Consider the following 23,409-nt stretch of genomic DNA (forward strand, 5'->3'; position numbering starts at 1 on the left):
ACCTTTATGAAGCTGTGCCCAATAGTTTTTGGTCTGTATTTGGTAAGATTAGAGAGACATGTCCTGCTATTGTAGAAGCACTAGCATTCATGAGACCTAGGTTTATTCCTGCTTTTCTTTAAACTTAATGTATGCCAACTCATCTCTCCCAGCTTCCTAATCTACCAAAAGGACAACCTAAAAGCCACCCTACTTACATCATAGGAAGTTGTTATAAATCTTCAGTTTTCAACAGAACAAAAACATCTAATTATATTATGTAAGATGTGTTAGGTGCTCTAGAGGACACACAATTCCAGGTGTCACACACCTCACCAACACAACGTACTGGGAAAGAAGTGGCCATGTCATCTTGTATGTTTCTTTCTCAGACAGAGAAAAGCTTTCCCAGAAGCCTCCCGGGTTCCCTGATGTCTCTGGTCAGAATTGTTGCAAGTGCCCATCTATGCCTCAGCCAGTCAATAGGAAAAAGGATAGAATTATGCAGATGGTATAAGCTAATCAGGGTGTACCCCTTGAGTTCCTGGTTGGCCAAAGAATGGTGGAGACAGGCCAGTTAGCTCAGTTGGTTAGGGTGAAGCCCTATAACACCAAGGTTACGGGTTCAGATCCCTGTACTGGCAAGCTGTCCCCCCACCCTCCCCAACAACAACAAAAAAGGATGGACAGCAGAACAAAATTTCAGGGCTCTGACAGTAAGGATAAAGGGGGACTGGGGAGGACCACAGCCTTGAACGCCATTAGGGAGGTAGGCTATCATCAGTGTAGAGGGGAGCCCCTCCAGGGTCTGAAAAAAGGAGCTACAGGAAATCAGTCACTGTCAACACAACCCCAAAGATCTACAGCCAGACTCAGGTGCCTATGGGGCACCCCACTCTGTTCTCTATTCTTATGATCAGAAATTGGCCATTGGGCACACTTTTCTCAATCTCCTGTTCAGTTAAACTTCACCAATATGGCTTAGTAAGTACTTCACAAATTTCTAGAAAAGATTTTTCTTTAAATTGACTTGAAAAAATCCAAATTCCTTTGCATGATATCTTAGACCTTTTATGATTTATCCCTTATGATCTATACTTAGCTTTCTGCTCATCTTCCAAATCATGTCCACGACTGAGTTAAACTCATTTCTCTCACGCTTGCCGTGCTGTTCCACAGCTTGGAGCCTCTGCCTGCTGCGCCCTTTGCCACCACCCCCCCGCCCGCCACTGCCCTCTTCTCTCCTCTCCTCTCCCTCCACCATTCCCTCGTCCCCCCAGGCATTTGACCACCTCCTATTTCATCAATACCAGTCCCAGTAACCTCCTCTGGCAGGGCTTTGTGATTTGGGGAGTTAGGATACTGTCCCCCATTAGGAACCACCACAATAACAACATCACCACAGCACTTTCTGTGTGTCTTACCTTGTTCTAAGTATTTAATACATTCATGCATTTAATCCTCACAACATCCCAAGGAAGGGCACTACTATTACTCCCACTGCAGATGATGACAGCAGGGCGTACAGAAGTGAAGTAGCCTGCTCCAGGTCCCACAGCGGGTAAACAGCAGGCGTCAAGGGTCATTCTCCCAGGGTAGGATGGCTGTGCACTCAGCTGCCTCCTGCACCAGACTGAATCCTTTGAGAGGAGTGACTGCTGTGTTCATCACTGTACTCCCCAGGACTTCACACAGTGTTTGGCACACACAAAGCCAGGGCCTCCAAAAATTTTTATGGAGTTGATGTTTGTATAGTGTCTCTTTCTAGAAAATCACTGAATTGCTTTGCATTGACAGGAAGCAACAGGAATATTGAGTGATGTTCCCAAAGCCTCTCAGACCAACCGAAACCCAGACAGCCTTCCACCTAACCACCTAACCTGAGGCCCTGCAATCTGCCTCCTCTTCATATCTCAGAACATGAAACCTGGGAGGAAAATGGTCTGTAGATTGTGGAATTTAGGAAGGTACCTAGTATGACTAACATTAGAAGAAACCACATGCTTTAGGAACATCCCCTCTAGAACCTTCTGTTTGATCCAATTTATTAATTTTCTTTGTTGTTCCTTTCCTGACTGAAATATAAGACCAAAGACTGGCTGTATCATGTCTTTGTGAGAACAAATTTTCCCATATAATGGCTACCCAGACCCATCCTTGGCATCCTGCCTTCAGAACTATCTGCAGATTGCCAAGGACTTTTATCTATCTACTGATACGCCTGTCTAATCACCTACGTATCTACCTGTCTCTATCTACCTCTTTACACATATACCACGATCCTGACAGAAACAAAGCTGCTTGCATAAAGGGAGTAGGGTTTCCAAACCAACTGTAGCTCCTTCCTTCATGGGATTTTTCCCGTCCAAGAGCACAGCAGCTCGGATGGAGCCTGCTCTCGAATCTCTGGTTCCGAGGCTGGAGGTGACATCATAATAGGAACTGCTTCTCAAGCCTTTCCACGGAAAGCCCTGGATTCTCAGCTTAGAGTCTGGCAGGAGTCACCTGCCGCTGGAAGGAAGCCAAGAGGATGCCCTGCCTCTCCAGATTCAGAAAAAGGGCGCGGGAGTGCGGGCTGGGGCGGGCGCGCTCTTCCCCGGCTCCGGGGAGGGGGCAGGGGCGGGGCCCCCGGAGGTCACAGCTCTGGGGGGACCCGGTCTGCGGCGGACAGAAGGGACCTCGCGGGCAGCACGCCAGGCTCGGGCAGGGCGGGGCGGCGCCCTCTCTTTACCTGCCTGGCTCTGTACCTAGCGAGGAATCCTCTTCGCCTCCAAAGCTTGGCCGGCGTTTTCTGGAATTACCCCTTGTGCGGGGCTGTTTAATCACATGAGGATTTTCTGCAGATCGGGGAATGCCCTGCGGGTGTGTCTCAGTGAGGGCGCAGCTTCCCCTCCTGCCGCCGCGTTGCTCGTTTTCTTTTACAGCAGATGACTGGGCGGTCTTCATTCCCAGGGTCTTTTCCCTCCTCTCCCCGCCCCGTCTCACCTCCCTTCCCTTTCCTTTGGAGTAGCATAGTGAGCGGGCGGGGAGGGCTCCTGGCTGCTGCTGGTGTTTCTCCATGAGGGGCTGGCTTCACGCGTGACCGGTGTGTGAAAATTCATCACGCTGGACACTTGCTGGTCACCTTTCTGTATGGGAGTTGCACTTCAAAAAGGGTTCCAAAAATAGTTTTACGTAAAGTTACTTTTACTTAAAAGAAAAAAGCTTAAAATACATTTTCCTAAACAGTGGGATTTTTGTTTTTGTTTTTTTTTTCCCCTCTACCTTCCTGGCAGACTCCTTTCCATGTGAACTTGACAGGTAGAATTTGGGCAGGCAGAGGTGAGGTCAAAGAACATTCTAGTACAGGGTACAGTGTAAGGCATTCAAAGTTCAGGAGAGTGCAATTCACTTCAATAGTCCCAAATGGGAGAGGAGGCCGAGAGAGGGTGGGTATGATAAAGTCATGGTGTTCCTGACAGGGCCATGGCAAGAAGTGGGGTCTTTATTTTGTAGGAGTTAAACAATTATGAACTCCCAAACCGAACAGGGTGGGAGTGGGAGTAGGGGAGGGGGTAGAGTTCATCTCTAAGGTCCCCTCTGTTGTCTTTTTAAAATCTACAGCTTTGTTAAGGTATACTTAACACATGACTCCCTACAGTTTTAACTTTTCACGTAGTTCTCTGAGACAAATGCAGTAGTACTAATATGTTCATTCAGGTGTGCTAACTGTGCCAATTGCTGTAACAAAATCTCAGTGGTTCCTTTCTTTCTAACCCCATAGTCCGGTGTGGACTGGGTGACGGAGGCGCTGCTGTGAGCATTATGTTTGCCACGACATGTTATAGATGATAAAACTTTAATGAACATGATAAAATCTAAGTATTATTGTATGTCTAATTTCATGTGTTGTGAATGATTTCTATCATGAGACACTTAGAATACAACCTTCCAGCTATAGACAGTCACTGATGGGATTGTATCTTGTCTCTACTAAGTGGTAGTGAGAAGTAAAGCCTTTTACAAAACCAGAAACGGGAGGTTCTGTCCTGTTGGCTTTTCCAAACTCCTCTGCGACAACGCAGTTCTTCCTTGATTTGCCGGGAAATTCTGTTCAAAGCAGGCAGTGCAGTAATCCAGAAAATATGCATAAGAAAATGAAGAGAGATTAGCAGATAGCTAAAGGATTATGTTAGTTGACCTTGTCATTGTCAAGGCCAAACCCAGAATTTTTTTAAATTAACGCTTTTGGAGTGTTTTATCAATGTATTCTTCTACCCCATCACTATTAAAGTTTATTTATCATAATGAAAGTTTATTTTTATGAACTTTTAAAATAAAGCTATTTTTAATAAAGTGTTTATAATGTTGTCAGCAGGGTTTGGTGGGAAGTTTGTGTCATGGAGTCATTTGGAGACCAGGATGACGGGAGCTCTGCCATATTCAACATGTGGCTTTCAAGATTGCCTCAGGCATCAATATCAACACCCAGCTAGAAGATGAGAATGGACAGTGGAGGGTGGTGCTGGGTGTGAAAGTGGTAAATGTCACTTTCATCTACATTTCATTGGCCAGAGCTCAGTCATGTGACCAAGCCTATTGCAGAGGTGGGGTCTGAGAAATACAGCTCCTGTTACAACTCAGCAACAACTCTATGCTATGGTGGTTGCTGGTGGGGGGGGAGGGCCATCAGTCTCTGGTGAACAGCTAGTCATCTCCACCACACAACTTCTCTTTCCCTTCAAATTACATACAGTATCCTGACTCTGCCAAAATTAGGTGTACTAGAGATGTTAGTTTTAAGGAAAAAAGGAGACCTTGCTTTAATACAATAGTTCTAAAAGACGTAAATGTTTTGTTGTTGTTGAGTTGATAATATAGATTTGTTGGGTTGATAGTGTGAGTCCTAGACAGGGAGACAGCGTTGATTATTAGGTGGTGTCAAGGTCCGAAGCAGATATGAAGCAAAGGATAATGTGGTAGTCAACAGGGCTGGTCATGAATATTCCAGTTCTCCTTCCAGAAGAAAGATGGTCAGAGTACATTCCTCCACCTCTTTGAAGTTAGGAGTGATGATGTGATTTGCTTTGACCAATAAAATGTGAGCAAAAGTTTGTCACAATTTGCCGTGTTTCCTTCTCTCTGCTTGTGGAGATCTTGGAAGCACATGGTGAGATGCACCCTTGTCAACCTGGCCCCTGAGAGACTGGGATCAACACAGCTCCCCAGCTGACCTATGTGGGACACGTCTATGGGCAAGAAATGCACTGTTGGAGGGTCAAGCTGCTGACATGTTGGGATTGTTTGTAACTAGAGTTCAACTTAATATGTTCTGACTGATACAATAGGTTAAGGTTCTTCTTGAAAAAATAGGCTGACGTATTTTGGATCAAATTTTGTTAAGTTTAAATTTTACCCAATGGGATTTGAAATGTAAAGCCGAAGCTTTTTTTTGGTGGAGATTTTGTTGAAATCCATTTTAATATTTTAAAATCCTATTTATTCATTAAATACAATACTTCATTTTAAAATGCTTCAAAGGCGATGCTATAAACTATAATATAAATATCAGAGAAATGGCAAGCATTTCATATAATGTTTAAAATATATAATTATAGAAAAAATTAGAAAATTTCTTTTACTAGCAGCTTTTAAGTTATATAAAATTTTCAGTATTTTAGATGTGGTTTTTAATAAAAGTGAACTATTCTTAATTCTTTTTGTCTTTCTTCATGACATCGTTCCTCTTTTCCCACAGGGATTTGTGTGGCTTTTCTTAGAACGTCCTCCTTCTTAATGGTATTGGAATAACCAGAATTAATACCAGAGGATCCTTTTTCCTTTTGTCTCCTCAGTTCTGCTTTGAAAATTTCTATGACTACCATATTTATATTGCAGTATCAGTATATTTGCCTCCAGTACCGAGATTCACTGTGGATACCCTCCTGTATCCTCTGCCCCAGTATGCCTCACAATGAGCATAGATGACAATACTACATCATGGACATATGCCTTAATATGAGACAACAGGTTGTGGCTCTTTCCTATTTTACAGTAGAGCAGGGAGTTAAAAGCTTGGTAGGAAACAGAATGGACTATGCTAGTCGTTCTCAAATGCCAGTCTTTGGCCAGCCTACATTAGAACACTCTGGGAGTCTTGTTAAGAAAATGGGTTCCTAGTTTCACTCCAATCTCCCTGAATCAAAACGTTCAGAGAAAGGACTTGGGCATTTGTATTTTTAACAATGTCTCTGTGTAATTCTGGTGGACAGCTGGGTCCATCTCAGCAAAGGCCATAGAGGACCCTCCAGAGGAAAACACACAGAGCATAGTGCCCTCCTTGACCTTCCTCTGCTATGAGGATATGTGTGCTTGTCTCTGTGCCCGGAAGCCACCTTGGGATGTTAGAGATGGTGAAACCCTTTGAGAAGAGGAGAAAAAACTCTGATAGGGAGTTTGAACTTGGAGTTAGCTAAATATTTACCCCACAGAGACTGTTTTGCAATTGACAAGACTGAGGTGCTTTTAATTGGCAAGTGTAATTTTTCCCTGTTGGTGGGAATAAAGGCTCAAGAACAAGATAAGGTCAGTTATGAAAAATAGATACATTATTTTTCTTTTATGTTTGTAACGGTAGTTCAACTTAATATGTTCTGACTGATACAATAGGTTAAGGTTCTTCTTGAGAAAATAGGCTGACATAATATTTTGGATCAAACTTTATAAGCTTAAATTTTAGTCAATGGGATTTGAAATATAAACTTTTGGGGTGAAGGTTTTGTTGATATTAACTTTAAGTGATATTTTTAAAATCCTGCTTATTCATTAAATATAATACTTAATTTAAACATGCTTCAAAAGTGATGCTAAAACAATACTCTCCTCTACTCTTTGAGTAACCTAGCATTTCCAAAATTGATTTGACATTAGGATGGTTTATTAAAATTCTGTGGAAGCTACTATTCCCTGGAACATATTTTGGGAAATGTTGCCCCGGATTATTTTCCTTCTTATGTGTAGGTTGAGTGTGTATGTTCATGTATATTTATGCAATTTTACAGAGTATTGTCGTGCACAAGTGGTGGCTTTCCCAAATGGCAGACTCAAAATCATCAAGTATTAAGTAGTTGCCATGGGAGTATGAGGCCACGTTGATTTGAAGATTGCAGCTCTAGAAACTGAATGTAGCAGTGAACAAACTTGAAACAGAAGGTTTAGTGTCTTAGTTTGGATTCCTCCAGAATAATGGCTTCTGAAATTGAGACAAGAATTTGGGTGCAAGTCCTTTATTTGGGAGATGATTCCAGGAAGCATGATGGTGAGACAGAGAAGGGCAGACGTCAATAAAGTGTATATTGATGACCACCCTTGGCACAAAGGTTCAATCCTTTGGGATACTCCAAGAACATATGTGAAACATGCCTCAGAATTGCCCTACTGAAGGAGGAGGAAGTTGGTTTTTTATTCTTCATTGGTTGGTCGCTCCTAGGCATGTTAATTCTTTGGCACTTCTGGCCTGTGTTATGCTTGGGCTGAGCTCTTGAGAAGAGAGACATATGAGCTTGAGCTTGGAATCTGTTGGTATGTGTGAGATATGTTCTCTGAAGACTTGTGGGATGGGCCAAGGGGATATGAGATGTTTATTGACAGCATCTGCTATACCCAGATATATTAGTCAGTTTTCTCTTGCTCAGAATACCTGAAACTGGGTAATTTATAAAGAAATAAAATTTATTTCTAACAGTATTGGAATCTGGTCCAAGGGGCACATCTGGTGAGGGCTTTCTTACTGCTGGGAATTCTCTTCACCAGAGTCCTGAGGCAGTATAGGGTATTACATGGCGACAGGGCAAGAATATGTTAATGTGCTCACTTGCTCTCCTTATAAAGCCACCAGTGCCATTCCTGTGATAACCCACTCATCCATTAACCAATTAATAATAGTTAATGATAATAGCCCTCATGATCCAATCACCTCCCAAAAGCCTACCTTTCAACACTGTTACATTGAGGATCAAGTTTTGGAGGGGAGAAACATTCAGACCAGATTAACTCCCGTCTTTTAGAGTCATTGTTTGTGTTCCTATTGGCAAAAAGCTACCTCTCATCCTCTGGGGTTGTGCTACTAGCTGGAAGTGCCTATTTTGATCCCAACAATATGATCAGTAGTAATGTGATGCATTTTTAAAAGTCTTGCTTTAGAAACTAATTCTGGAGACATCTGTTCATCTTGCTTTACAAAAAACAAACGGGGTTGAATAAAATCTGACCCATTAATGACAGAAAGTCTGAGTATAGGAAGAAGTGTAACAGGGAATTTCTTGGCCAAGTCAGTGCTTGAGAGTCCTTGAGATTAGAACCCATCAGTGGTGACCTGGGAAAATGGTCTCAATCAAATCCAGTCCACCACACTTAAGCAATCTGACAAGCCATCACGGTAATGAAACTGAAATTAACTGAAAAGTAGTTGACTTATTTAAGAAACATTTATTGAGTCCTTATTGTGTCTTATAACAAAGAGCATACTGAGGATGATTTTAAAGGTAGAATCATAGAACTTTAGAGCTGTTGGGAATTATGCAATGTTCATTATGAGTCTGTTTAGTGTAGTGGTTAGGAACGTGGACTCAGGAACCAGTTGCCTGGGTTCCATTGCTTGCAAGCCTGCCTTGGACAAGTTACTTCACATTTCTGTGTCTTTGTTTATTCTACATAATAGTATCTACCTTATAAAATTCTAAGGATTAAGTGAATAAATATATGTAAAGCTCATAGAACAGTACCTGGCACATGGTAATCAATGGTAAACTTTAGCCATTAACTAGCTCTATTTTGGTTTACAGGTGAAGGAATTCCAGCCCAGAGATGGTTGGTGGCCTTCCCAAGGTAATGCCCTTAACTCAGCAGAGTTGAGACCGGAACTCTTGTCTACTAATTTCTAGAGCAATTTGTTTTCAATACAATTTGCTAAATGATGGCAGACAATCTCTATTTGTTAGGCCTTTATTATCATTTGGGAGATAAAATTTTGAAAGCAATATAAAAAAATCATAAATATGGTATAAAGTAGCACATACAATCTATGAACATAAAATGTAGAAGGAATTAAAAGTAATATGTGGAAATCATCATGGCATCAAATTATTACAGAATCTTCCTGAAAGAGAAGTGAAACAATGGATTTGGCTAGGAAGGCAAAAATGGGAGAGGCTTCCCAGGCACAGTGCTAGGAATGATCAGGTATGCATGAAACATTAACTCCTGAGGAAGTGAGCTTGACTGTGGGGGAACTGAGTAGCTTGCTGGTAGGATCTGTGCCCATGCATGTGGTTTGTTCACTCTACACAGAATTTCACAAAAATTTGAGTGTCTACTTCATCAGTGGGGTTTTTCAGAGAAACAAAACCAGTAGAATATGTATGTGCATATATATGTATAAGTATATATAACTGTGTATATATGTTTATGTATATATGTATTAAAGATCATACATACATATAAATAAAGCATACACAGAGAGCGTATATATATGTACATACATATACATGTACAGAGAGAGAGAGATTTTAAGGAATTGGCTCATGTGATTACGGGGGTTGGCAAATTTGAAATCTGTAGAGCAGGTTAACTGGCTGGAAATTCAGATAGGATTTCTATGTTACAGTCTTGAGGCAGAATTCTTTATTCCTTCTTCTCTGGGAAACTTCAGGCTTTTGTTCTCAAGCCCTTCAACTGATTGGATGAGACTTCCCCACATTATCGAGGGTAATCTTTGCTTAAAGTCAACCAATTTTAGATGTAAATACCTTTACAGCAACACCTAGACTAGTGTTTAGGTGTTGGGCACCATAAACAACTGGGCACAGTAGCTGAGCCAAATTGACACCTGCAATTAACCAACATTAAAAAATCTCTAGAGTTTAAAAGGAAGATCCAGAATTCCAGTTCTTTTGAAAAAGGTAAAGATCTGGCAACCCTGGGCCTGCAAGTCCTTTAGATGAGCAGTGGACTTTTGAATTTCATCAATCTCCATCCTGTCCATAGACATCTGGGTTTGTGTGCTGAATCCTGTAGGGGAATGGAGAAACCTGAGTTTGATAAAGGATGACAAGACCATTTGTGGAGGACATGGAAATCTAAATTCAGAAGAGATTCCTAGAGTATTATAGCTACAAGAAAGGAACTTAGAGATCTTCTAGGTCGGTGATTTATCTCTGGAGGCTGCCTGGGCAGAGAGGAAGGGGCAATGATGGGAGTGGGTAGGATCTGGTTTCTCTGTATACTTTAATCTAAGTGGCTCTATTTTTAATCTGTTTTATATTTTGGGAGGCATTGAAAACCACTTCTAAAGACCAGCATGGAAATTTTACAATTGAAGAAGTCAAAGCCCAGGTTCTCAGTTTGATTTTTGACTTGCAATAGAAAGCCTTTAAACACTTTGAACACAAATGGAGAGTCATGTAATCACAGAAGAGATTCATCTGTTGAGACACAACTGAACCAGTGAGAGATTGGGAGCCAAGGACCAGTGCAGGATCCATGTCATTATCCATGTCACTGTACCCACAGCCTGGACCAGATAGTGGCTCTGAAAATAAAGAATAATGAGTAATAATTGTAGACAAGCTGGATATCAATAAGAAAGGAGTGGGCAGAGGCAGAAAAATTTCTAAAGTGTCAACCCTGTTGACTAGGACAATAATGACACTTTTGGCAGAAATGGGAAAGCTGCAAAAGGAATCCATTTGAAGGACTGACACCTTTAACGTTACTTATTGCATGCAGGGCCCAAGTATTTTTTAGCTGCACTTGACTGACTTCAGTGTTTTACTTTAGCTCTAAGAATATGCTGACTGTACCAGGATAAACCTAGTATGTGATAGGAATGACTGGAAATTTGTAATCTTATAAATGTATAATGTTTACTTATACTTTAGGTTCTAAAAGATTTATATAAAGACCTTAGAGTTTAGGGTTTAGACATTGAATCACCAGCAGATTCAATGTCTGGTAAGGTTGGTGAAGTCCTGCTTTCTGGTTAATAGACTTCTGTCTTCTTGCTGTGTCCTCACATGGCCAAGAGAGTTCCCTGGGGCTTCTTTCATAAGGCCACTAATCCCAGTCTTGAGGGCTCCACCCTCATGCCTTAATCAACTCCCAAAGACCCCCACCTTCTAATACCATCACTTTGGGGGTTAGGGGTTCAGCATAAGAATTTGGTGAGGGGTGGGAGGTCACAAACATTCACACGAGCACTGGTATCAGAGAAACAAAAGGAGAAGAACTTTCCGAGAGAGGGCAAAGGTGGGTGGTGATCACCCAGGTCAGAAGCAGCAGACGAACATGCTGACCAGATCACTGATCTCAGGAGGTGTTTGGTCCTGATGAGGAGGGAGCAATTTCAGGGGGCATAGATGAAGACACAGGCTGAGATTCAGAGAACATTTTACTACCTTTAGCCTATAGCTCCTGGCTGACTCCCTTGAATTGCCTCATTTACTTCAATTAATGACTGAAGCAATCTATTAGTGTCTGTAAATCATACTCAAAACAGTGACTTCATATTGTTTCTGTTAGTTACTCAAGACAGGAGTTCATTAGCTAGTGAGTACACACTAATGATCAGCCCAAGTAGTTGTAGCTGTGGTGTTATTAAATGCCTTGGATTAATATCCCCTTCAACATGAATTTTTCTGTTCATGGAGACAATAGAGGCTGTCAACTAAAGGAATAGAATTTTTTGTCTCTAGATGTAGGAATCATTACTTTAAGGCTGGCAGAAAATTTTTAAAAAGGAGACAAGTTGTAGAAGTTATAGCAATTCTCTACATTGTACACAATTCGTACACTAAACAGTAAGAATCACATGAGAATATTCTAGAAATTAACTTTGGAGTCCCCTCACTAGTCCTTCCATTACAGCTTTGTGTTGAATCTGAAATTATTGGCCATTTTCTCTATTGAAAATATACTGCTTTGGTTCACCTCGTACCAGCTCTTCTCTGGTTTTCTTCCTTTCTGATTCTCCCTCTCCCCCCATGTGCTGTCTCCTTAATTCTTCTTCCTCTGCCAGCCCCTTAAAGGATGCTTTCTTACCCCAGGTACAGTCACAGCTGTCTTCTCACTTTATGCCTCTTCCCGAGAAGTCCCTCGGCTATCACCTATCACCCAAACTCAGGTGATTTCTACATGCCCCGTCCTTTTCTCCTTCACTTCATACCCATTTTCCCAGCTACCTACTGAATAATTCCTTTGGGAGCTTTTACAGGCTACTTGAACTTAGTGTGTCCAAAACCAAATTCACAGATTCCCCACCTAATACCTCATTCTCCACCAAACCTTTCTATTTCTCTTGGTTGATGGCATCAACATCTACCCTAGAAGATGACCTAGAAACCTGGGAGCGATCTCTGGTGCTGTCCCCTTCTCACCTCCCACATCCAGTTTGTCTCTAAATTGTGTCCGCTCTGCTCTTTGACATTTTTATCTATCTATCTATCTATCTATCTATCTATCTATCTATCTATCTATCTATCTATCTATCTATCTATCTATCATCTATCTAATCCATTCAACAAAAGAGTGTATTGTGTGCCAGGCAGTGGCGTGATGTCTATGAACAAAATAGATAGATTTTCTTGGAACTTATGTCTAGTAGGGGGAGACATAGGCAATGGAAAAAAGGAAAAGAAAAAAAATCTATGTATAATGGTAGCTGGTATTAATTGCAAGGGAGGAAAAGCAGGGTAAGGGAACAAAAAGTGATGATAGAAGGAGGTTGCCATTTTAGGTAAATTGATAGAGAAGACTCCTCTGACGAGGTCACAAAGGAAGAGACGTCTGAAGTGAGTGAGGGCATGATCCCTGTGCATACGTGGACATCACTGCTCCTGCTTCTTACTGCCTCTGCCTGGGTCCAGGCTTCATTACTCCTCCCCTGAGAGTTTCCTAAGTAGCTTTCAGGCTTCAGGCTTCCAACTTCATATTTCTTGGTCTTATATGACCTCTCATTTCTTTCCTGCCCTGAAACATCCACTGCATGGCTCAGTACACTGAACTCTTTATGGCTCTCTGAACATACCACCTTTTTCATTTCCTTAGACGTGTTTTATGTGGGTTGTTCCTTTTGCCTGGAATGCCACTTCATCAACACCTCTGCTGGGAAAACTCTTGGTATCCTTTCCGTATTCTTGTGAACTGCCTTAAATCTTTTCTCAAGCCAATGTATTGCCTAAGGACAGGGAGCAGAGAATTCTCCTTGAGTAACTAGGCTTTGGTCCTGATTACTAAAAAATCTGTATACACTGCAACAATTTGATCTGAAATGTCTATTGTAATATCTATCTGGTAGTGAGTTTGTAGAGGTGACAGACATGCTTACTTCTAATCTAACAATTGTTAATTGATCAAATCAGCTTGGGTTGGTTTACAACATTGAACTATTGATACCCCTGATCAAAGTATTTTTCAGGTTATATTGGGTTTCAATTTCAGGAAGAAAGGGGATTTTTTTCTCAGGCAATGTGTCTGCACAAAGGCAGCTGCTGTTTATGATGGGATAGACAATACACTGCAAAGAGTTAATTAAACAGCATTAAGCTAGATGTTTCTCTAGTTTCCCTGTAAGGTGACACAAGCACAACCTAGCCCAGGATTTAGAATTACAGATTGAATGGGGCAGGTTGGTTAATGAACGATGACAAGTAGATACCTTGTGAGATGCAGAAATAGCAAAGTAAGTCCATGAGTTTGGACATCATTTAGCATGGAATAATTACTTGTGTAACCTTGCATGCCATTTTGTTTTGCTCTACATGTTACTGAAAGACAAATTCTGAATTGCAGACTATAATGGGTATGAAATTGGCATTTAACTTTGCAGATGTGCTATTTGTTTGAGAGCAATGGAAATAAAGAGTGGTGCAGACAGTGTTAATGGCTACTGCCAGTCTGTAGATGTATGCCTCCACTCTAATGCACCTAACCACCAATCAGCCAGCCCAGCTTCCAGAGGCCTCCCTGGCTGCTGAGAACAAAGGGCTGCATGGCTTCTCACTCTTCGTGCAGCTGGCTGCTTCCCCTTCCAATTCACAGCGGTGTCCTTAAAATCTGCTGAGATGTCCCAAAGGCATCTCAAAACCAGTGGTGCAAAGTTGAACACATCATTACTCCTGCTCAAATGCTCTCTTCGTTCTGTGTTTCCTATTTCAGTCAATGACACCACCATCTGCCCAGAGGCACAGGCCAGAAACCTGGGGGTTCTCTTAGACCCATCCTGCTTCTCACGAACTGCATCCAACCAATCCCAGGTTCTGTTGATTGAGAGTTATCCAAAATAACTCTTGGAGCATTGTGCCTCATAGCCAAAACCCTAGTCCAGGCTGCCGCTATCAGACCCAGATGACCTAATAGTACCTGATCTCCTTACAACCTTCTGCAGTAGGATATCATTTAAGAGAAAACCCCTTATTTTAATACTGTATTTTCCCTTTTCTCTTTTCTCCATTCAGTCATGTACAGCAGTATCTGTATTAAATAGCTACCATAAAAAATGGGAAAAGCAGGGTCTAAAACATTCAGTACTTAAGCTGTGGGGTTGAGCCATTTCATGGTTCATGAAATGCCTGGGCTGAGCTGTGTAGTTAGCTGGCCAGCAATTCCCTGCTTCTGGCTGACCATCCTGGAGGTAGTGGCTCGCTACAGCTCAAATTTCAGTGGGAACCATTCTGAGTCCTGTGCCTGACTGGGGATCCCAGGACGATAATGGTGATTACAGTAATTTCCAAGTTTTCTGGCAGAAATCTACCCTCTCCCTCCCTGGCTTCTGCTCTGGGGTTGCCTGCCATCCATCTATTCGGCTTGCCCTTCCTTCCACATCATTCCCCACCCCTCCTAGGAATTTATCATGGTTGTCCTACCTCTGTTTGAGAATGGGTTCTAGTTGGAGACCTGGAGTTCACAGTAGTTATGTTATAGCTAAATTATGATATCACATGGCGTGTTTTCATGTATTATTGTTTTGTGCTCATTGCTTCTGGGGAGGGATGTAAAAGGTAACAGAACAGAAATTCTTGATTTTGTTCTCAAACCTCTATCAATAGATTGTGAAGTGGGTTATGGAAAGGACAACTTGTCTAGGTCAGAAATAATAGCAGGAAAGACTTTACCCCAGACTGAAAATACAATCTCCCATCTCTCCCCAGTTCCAGTGCTCGGTGGGGAGAGAGAAGAATGAGAGAGGGGTATGAATCGAGCAGAGGGCCCAGGCTCAGACTTGGCAATACCCAGGGAGGCAACAGGACCCCAGAATGAAACTGCTACAGACTGTGTCCTGGCAAAGGGAGCAAAAGCATCTTCACGAACATGCCTCACGGGATCTTGGGGAAGAGGCCACTAAACTCAATTCTGCTGGTTATAAGTGGCAGAAAACCTCAAAGGTTCCACCTTTCTCAGAGAGATCTTTAATGTTAAGCAAATCAGTCTCTAGTCTTGGAATTGTAGGCCTGGAGGTGGGATGGGAGATCAGGGGTGATTAAAAGGGCTTTCCTGGCTCTGCAAAGCCCACGTGGCCAATTGACAAGCTCTGCCTCCCCTGCTGCCAGCACAGGCAGGTGACGTTTGGTGCAGTCACAGAGCTGGGCCTTTCCTAAGCTCTGGCCATTCCTCCCTATCCCTTCTGATTTGTATGACCTAGGGAGAGGAGGACTCCTCAGTTAATTCACTGCAGAAATGAGTCACTATTACTGGGGGCAAGGTGTGTTATCTCTGCTGTGCATCAGAAAAAAAAGTTAGCAACTGTTACTATTACAGTTTGTAAAGAATTTAAGATAATCTTGTTGAAAAAAAAAATTAAGTGGCACCAGGGCTTAATATTATCACTACCATTTCAGAATCAACATAGTTCTTTATATTCTTTAATAGAGCTGAGGTATATTTGGTTATGAGATGAACAAAATATTTTCAGTTAGTGTGTGTCAAATCCTGGGAACAGTGAATAAAACAAATCTCAGAATCATTCTGTGGTTTGTGACCTGAGGAATTAATCTCCTGACCATGCCCAAAACAACTTTTAAATCTATGCATCTTGTTTATACACTAACTAAATTGTGAAAATATTAAAGATAATTTGGTAGGTAAGATTGACCATAGCTGTGAAATAATTACTAACTGATTTTTGCTAACCAATCACTTGTATGTATTTAATATGTATGTACATATATGTATGTGTATATATAATGTATACCAATCATTTCTAGATAAATTTAACTTCCGCATTAATGAGAAAACTAAGTATGTACATAAAATTGTGAACTAAATATGTATGTGTTATTGTAAACATTTCTTTACAAAACCACTTCTTTTTGTTGTGGAATTCAAATACCATGAAATTGCTAATCCGTCTTATTTAAATTCTTGTTTTAACAAGTTCCTGTGACTGCATCACAAGTGAGTAACAGAATGTCCCACCAGGGTTGGCCTGATGGTAGGGAAGGCCCTGAGCCTCAAACACTTCACTGAGTAACATGCCTCTGGAAAAACAGATAGAGTGTATGTAGGTCTTCCTAGAAGTGTGGTCCCACTATGATAAAAAATAAAAAGACAAGCAAAGGTCTTTAAAACAATTTCAATTAGATATGGAAATTTGGAGCCATGAACCATCAAGAAAAATTATGACTAAAATAAAAGCCAGAATTCTACCTCTAACATTATGATTAATGCCATAGAAGAGCTGCCCTGCCGATGTGCAGGGAAATAGAATTTTCATAAAATGAGATCACACTTTAAATGTGCTGGAAAAGCTAGTGATATAAGGAGTCATGAAGTGAATCCTTTTCTAAAGTGAATACTTGCATATGCAGGACTGTGTGATATCTTTGCTATAATTATTCATAGGTTTTCTGGACATAGGTGTCATTTTTGAATGATTCTAAGAATCCATAGATTGCAAGATGCCCTATTATTTTTTGCTCCACCAAGAAAGAAAATACTGACAAATGAACTCTGACATAATTTATTACTTACAATTTTTATTTTATATGTATTGAAAGAGCTCCTATACTAATTTAGACGTAGATTTTTACTTTATATCAACATAATGCAGCAGTTCTAATTTTAAAAATATCTCAGAATCATTTTATACTCTTAAAAATTATTGAGAAGCCCCCAAAGCTTTGGCTTATGTGGATTTTATCCACCGATATTTATAGTACTGTAAATTAAAACAGAAATTTAACAAATATTTTAAAATTAAAAGTAGCAATAAATTTCTTACATGTTGCTATGGTTTGAATATGTCCCCCCACATTCATGTGTTGGAAACTTAAGTGCCATTGTAACAGTATTGAGAGGTGGAACATTTGAGAGGTGATTAGGTCGTGAGAGCTCCACCCTCATAAATGGGATAACGCTGTTATCACAGGAGTGGGTTAATTATCATGGGAATGGACTCCTGATAAAAGGATAAGTTCAGATCCCTTTTTCTCTCTGTCTTGTGTGTTCACTTCCTCACCGTGTAATGCCTTCTGCTTTTCCACCATGGGATGACCCTTGCCAGATGCTGGCATTATGCTCTTGGACTTCCCAGCCTCCAGAACTGTGAGCCAAGTAAACTTCTATTGTTTATAAATTAGTCTGTGGTATTCTGTTATAGCAATAGAAAACAGACTAGGACACATGTTAAAATAAATACTTTATAAAAATATATTTTTAAAAATATTAGTGCAAAGAGTAGCACTGTTTTACGTTTTCCCAAATACCTTTAATATCTTGCTTAATAGAATTTAGCTGAATTTTCTTATCAGTTTCTGCATTCAATCTCCTGTAATATGTTGTTTTGGCTGAAGTATATACATATAAAAGAAAACCTGGTCTTTATCTGGATGTATACATGAAATATGGATTTTAATATTCCCTTCAATAATTGTGGCTATTCTTTGATACTATACCGTACCAAAACTTAAAAAAAAAGATAGTTTCTTAAACATTAGTTGCAATGTTGAATTTGAAACCATATCAGTGAAATTTCATGCTCTGTAACATTAAAATCTATTGTTATATCTTGCACTTTAAATAGATGTTTTACTCATGCATGATTCTGTAACATCGTGCAATGGTCATTTTGAAAATATTGGTCTGCAGCATTGTGCCAATCTTCTAAATGTTGACACTTTTTATTATACAATATAAAAAGCCACATTTGTTAATATCATTAGCAATCTAGTTAGAAGAATCTTGAAGTATTGAGAAGTTCACAGTGGCAGACACAAAGTTTTGAAAATTCAGTTTTTACTTGTAAGCATAATATTAATTGCATAAGCGCTTTTTCTCAAGATAACCTTAGTACCTTATTATACAGTGGAAGTAATTTCTGCTTCATTAAGAATACTCATGGAAACACAGATTTTTTAAAAAGTTGTGAGTGTGCAGTAGTGAAAAATATTCATTCCTAGTAAATTTGATTCCACTGGCTTGATATGTGCTCAGGCACCATCAGTTACATTCATTAGCGCTTTTGTACCATCTGTGCAAATGTTAACAGTGAAAAAGACAAATATATTAGTATTATTGTGAAAATAAATTTGAAGTTGTGGATCCCCTGAAAGGGTTTTGGAACTCCTAGGAGATCACAGACTATACTATGAAAGCTGCTATTCTGTAACACATGTAAAATAAAAATGCAAGTGAAATAAATTGTTTAAAGTATTATTAAAGGATCTTGGGCCGAGCCCGTGGCGCACTTGGTAGAGTGCTGTGCTGGCAGTGCGGCGACGCTCCCGCCGCGGGTTCGGATCCTATATAGGACTGACCGGTGCACTCACTGGCTGAGTGCCGGTCACGAAAAAACGACAAAAAAAAAAAAAAAAAAAAAAAAAAGGATCTTTACAGTCAGAGTCTGACTCTTTTAAAACTCTTTTTTATTCTTTTTTCATTTTTTAAAATGATACACAAAATTATATGTATTTGCCATGGACAACATGATGTTTTAAAGTACATATATGAGAACATTGTGAAATAACTAAATCTAACTAATTAACATATAAATTACCTCATATAGTTATCATTCTAAAATTTATTTTAATTGATGCATTGTAATTGCACGTATTTATGAGGCACAATCTAATGTTTTGATAAATATATATATTGTGTAATAATAAAGTCAGGGTAGTTAATGTATCCATCACCTCATGCATTTATCATTTCTTTGTGGCAAGAACTTTCAAACGTCTCTCCTCTAACTATTATGTGATATACAAAACTTAGGTGTTAACTGTAGTCACCCTACTGTACAATAGAACTTATTCCTCCTAATTGTGATTTTGTACCCATTGGCCAACCTATCCCTGTGTTTCCTTCCCTCCTTCCTCTCCAGTCTCTGGTAACCACTGTACTACTCTCTGCCTCTGTAATAAATATCATATTTTTTTCTTAGGTTCCACATATGAGTGAGATCATGTGGTATTTGCTTTTCTGTGCCTGGCTTACTTCACTTAAGATAATGTCCTCCAGGTCTGTCCACATTGCCACAAATAACAGGATTTCATTCTTTTTTATGGCTGAATAGTATTTCATTATATATATGTATATACCACATTTTTTTAATCCATTCATTAGATGTTGGACACTTAGGTTAATTCCATGCCTTGGCGATTGTAATTAATGCTGAAATGAACATGGGAGTACAGCTATCTCTTCAACATATTGATTTCATTTCCTTTGAATATGTACACAGTAGTGGGATTACTAGATCATATGGTAGTGCTATTTTTTATTCTTTTAAGGAAATTGTACTTCAAATATATCATTCCATTCTCTCCTGGCTTGCAAGATTTCTGTTGAGAAATCTGTTGATAGCTTAATGGAGATTCCCTTATATGTGACTTGATGCTTTTCTCTTGCAGCTTTTAGAATTCCCTTCTTGTCTTTTGTCTTTTGACAGTTTGATTATGAGGTGTCTCAAAGAGGATCTTATTGGGTTGAGTCTAACTGGGGGTCTTTGAACTTCCTGGATCCAAATGTTAATATCTTTCCCAATACTTGGGAAGTTTTCAGCTGTTATTTCATTAAATAGGATTTCTGTGCCTTTCTCTATATCATCTCCCTCTAGAACACCTATTATTTGAACATTTATTCACTTAATGGTGTCTCATGAGTCTCATAGGCTTTCTTCATTCTTTTTTTATTCTTATGTCTTTTTTTCCCCGTGACTGAGTTATTTCAAAAGATCTGTCATCAAGTTCAGTAATTCCTTCTTCTGCTTGATCTAGTCTGTTGTTGAAGCTCTCAATTGTATTTTTATTTTGCTGATGGAGTTCTTTAAGTCAAAGATATCTGTTTGGTTCTTTTTTATGTTATTCATTTCTTTTCAAAATTTCTCATTCAGATCATAAATTGTTTACTAATTTCATTGAATTGTCTGTCTGTGCTGTCTTGTTTCTCATTTAGTTCCCTTAAGATCATTATTTGAAATTCCTTTACAGGCATTTCGTGATTGTTCTTTTCTTTGGAATCTATTACTGTAGACTTATTGTATTCCTTTTGGTGTGTCACGTTTCCTTGCTTGTTCTCTCTCTCTCTCTCTCTCTCTGTGGCTGGCTGGTACAGGGATTGAAACCTGGGCCTTGGTGTTACCAGCACCACACTCTAACCAACTGAGCTAACTGGCCAGCCCACCTTGATTTTTTCATGTTCATTGTGTTCCTACATTGATATCTGCACATTAATGCAGTAGTTGCTTTTTCCAATTTGATGGAGTATTTTATGTAGAAATGACTTTTTCCTGTAGGTGGGTCTTACAGTTTCTGTTGGATATGCTATGTTGCCTTTCATCTTGGGTGGACTCAGTAATGTAGTCTCTGTGCACTTTCTTTGGTTGTAATCCTCTTCAGTGATGTCTGCAAGTGTGTCAGTGGCCTAGGCTCTGGGTGTTTGTGCCAGTACTTTGCTGGGGGCAGAGACTCTGGGATGATTGTTGGGCTAGGCATGTGTGGGCACAGAAGGCCAACAAACAGTAGTCTCTCTGAGGTGCAGACATCGTTTTATTTTTGATAACCACTCGCTTAGCATTTTTCAAAAATACAATATATCATTGACTACAGTCACCATGTTATACAGTAAGTCTTTTGAACTTATTTTTCCTATCTAATTGAAATTTTGCATCCTTTGACACATATCTCCCCAAACTTCATCCACCGACCACCTACCTACCCCTTGATAACCACCATTCTACTTTCTACTTCTGTGAGAGTAAATATCTTAGATTCCACATATGAATGAGATCACAATATTTGTCTTTCTGTGCCTGGTTTTCTACAGTTAACATAAATTCCTCCATGTTCAGCCATGTTCTCACAAATGACAAGATTTCCTCCTTCTTCTTTTTAAATAGCTGAATAGTACTCCATTGTGTATATATACCACATTTTCTTTATCTATTTATCCATTAATGGACACTTAGATTCCATATCTTAGCTATTGTGAATAATGCAGCAATATACATGGGAATGCAGATATCTTTTTGACTTACTCATTTCATTTACTTTGGATATATACTGAGTAGTGGGATTGCTGGAACATATGGTAGTTCTATTTTTATTTACTTATTTTTAGGAACTTCCATGCTGTTTTCCATAATGGCTTTACTAGTTTACACTCCCACCAACAGTGTGCAAGTGTTCCCTTTTCTTCATATCCTCACCAACACTTGTTATCTTTTGTCTTTCTGGTAATAGCCATTGTATAATAGGGGTAAAGTGATATCTTATTGTGCTTTTAATTTGCATTTCCCTGACAATTAGTGATATTGAGTATTTTTTCAAATACCTATTCATTTGGTCATTTGTATGTCTTCTTTTGAGAAATGTCTACTCAGGTCATTTTCCCATTTTTAAATTGGGTTGTTTGCTTACTATTGAGTTGTTTGAGTTCCTTATATATTTTGGATATTAACCCCTTGTCAGATGTATGGTTTGCAAATATTTCTCTCATTCCGTAGGTTGTCTCTTCACTCTATTAATTGTTTCCTTGACTGTGCAGAAGCTTTTTAGTATTGTGTAATCACACTTGTCTATTTTTGCTTTGGTTTCTTGTGCATCTGGGTTTATAGCCACAAAATCATTGTCTAGACCAGTATCATGGAGCTTTGCCCCTTTGTTTTCTTCTAGTAGTTTCATTCTTTTGGGTCTTACATTTAAATCTTTAAGATATTTTGAGTTGATTTTTGTATATGGTGTGAAATAAAGGTCTAATTTTATTCCTCTGCATGTGTATATCCAATTTTCCCAACACCTTTTATTGACTGTCATTTCCCCATTGTGTGTTCTTGACACTTTTGTCAAAAATCAGTTAGCTGTAAATGCACAGATTTATTTCTGGGCTCTCTATTCTTTTCCACTGGCTTATGTGTCTGTTTTTATGACAGAACTATGCTGTTTTGGTTACTATAGTTTTGCAGTATATTTTGAAGTCAGGTAGTATATAGTGCTCCAGCTTTGTTCTTTCTGCTCAATAATGCTTTGGTTATTTGAATTCTTTCATGGTTTTATATTAATTTTAGGGTTGTTTTTTCTATTTCTGTGAAGAATGTCATTGGTATTTTGATATGAAATTGTGCTGAATCTGTAGATAGCTTTGGGTAGTATGGACACTTTAACAATATTAATTTTTTAAATCCATGAACACATAATATCTTTCCATTTATTTTGTATTCTTCCATTTCTTTCATGTATGTTTCAAAGTTTTTAGTGTAGTGATCTTTCATCTCCTTGGCTATATTTAGGAAATATAATACTTAGGAAAGTATTTGTTTATTTTTGTAGCTATTTAAATAGGATTGTTTTCTTGGTGTTTTTCAGATAATTTGCTGTTAGCATACAGAAATACTACAGATTTTTGCATGTTAATTTTGTATCCTGTAACTTTAATAAATTCATTTATTAGTTCTAGCAGTTTTTTGGTGGAGTCTTTAGGGTTTTTTATATATGAGATTATGTCATCTACAAACAGGGACAATTTAACTTCTTTCTTTCCAATGCGGTTGCCTTTTATTTCTTTCTGTTGCCAAATTGCCCTGGCTAGAACTTCCTTCTATATTGAATAGAAGTGGTGAGAGTGAGCATCCTTGTCTTGTTCCAGATCTCAGAAGATACAGATTAGAGATTGAGTTCACCACACAAGCCTGAAGTCTGGGGCTATGTGTTCTTGCCTGGTACATGGTTCTAGAGGTTCAGTTTCTAGGTACCAGCCTGGAGTATGGGGCCATGGGGGTCTGCCCAGTGCTGGGTTTTACTGCTATGGGTCAAAGCAAAGTTCTCTGCACACTTTCCTCTCTTTTCCTCAAGTAGGCAGTATCTTTCTTCAAGCTGTGCTGTCAGGGGTTGGGGGAGGGGTGTTGTCAGTAATATAAAACTGTCTTTCCTACCCTCTTCAATGCATCTTTTATTATTGTGCTACAAC

General features: G+C 39.5%; 1 non-coding gene across 1 annotated transcript; it reads right to left on the reverse strand.

Moving 5' to 3' along the window:
• Positions 1-20,547: 20,547 nt before the first annotated feature.
• Positions 20,548-20,621, reverse strand: TRNAT-GGU (transfer RNA threonine (anticodon GGU)). Its single transcript has one exon. It is a non-coding gene; the product is annotated as a tRNA-Thr (tRNA).
• Between the last annotated feature and the right edge of the window lie 2,788 nt (positions 20,622-23,409).

The sequence above is a fragment of the Cynocephalus volans genome, chromosome 6, assembly GCF_027409185.1.
Source record: "Cynocephalus volans isolate mCynVol1 chromosome 6, mCynVol1.pri, whole genome shotgun sequence".
NCBI lineage: Eukaryota > Metazoa > Chordata > Mammalia > Dermoptera > Cynocephalidae > Cynocephalus > Cynocephalus volans.